Here is a 254-nt window from a genome sequence, read left to right as displayed (position 1 = left end):
AGATGCTACTAAGGATAGATTGATATGTTTGGGGCTTATGCTATAACCGTTGCACAATTGTACCCACTCTCACACCTCTCGGTAGAGAGAGTGATTTTGCCCAATTGACTCTCTCGAGACCAATTGGGTAGGCCAATTAGACCAAGGAACTAGGGTTCAAGTAGGGTGATTACTCTCTCGAGGTTTAACCCGTTAATTGGGACTGCCATTTCTCATGGGTCCATCCCAATTCCTTGTTGGGTCAATTTTGGGGT

The sequence above is a fragment of the Nicotiana attenuata genome, chromosome 9, assembly GCF_001879085.1.
Source record: "Nicotiana attenuata strain UT chromosome 9, NIATTr2, whole genome shotgun sequence".
NCBI lineage: Eukaryota > Viridiplantae > Streptophyta > Magnoliopsida > Solanales > Solanaceae > Nicotiana > Nicotiana attenuata.
Note: the sequence above shows the minus strand (reverse complement) of the source record.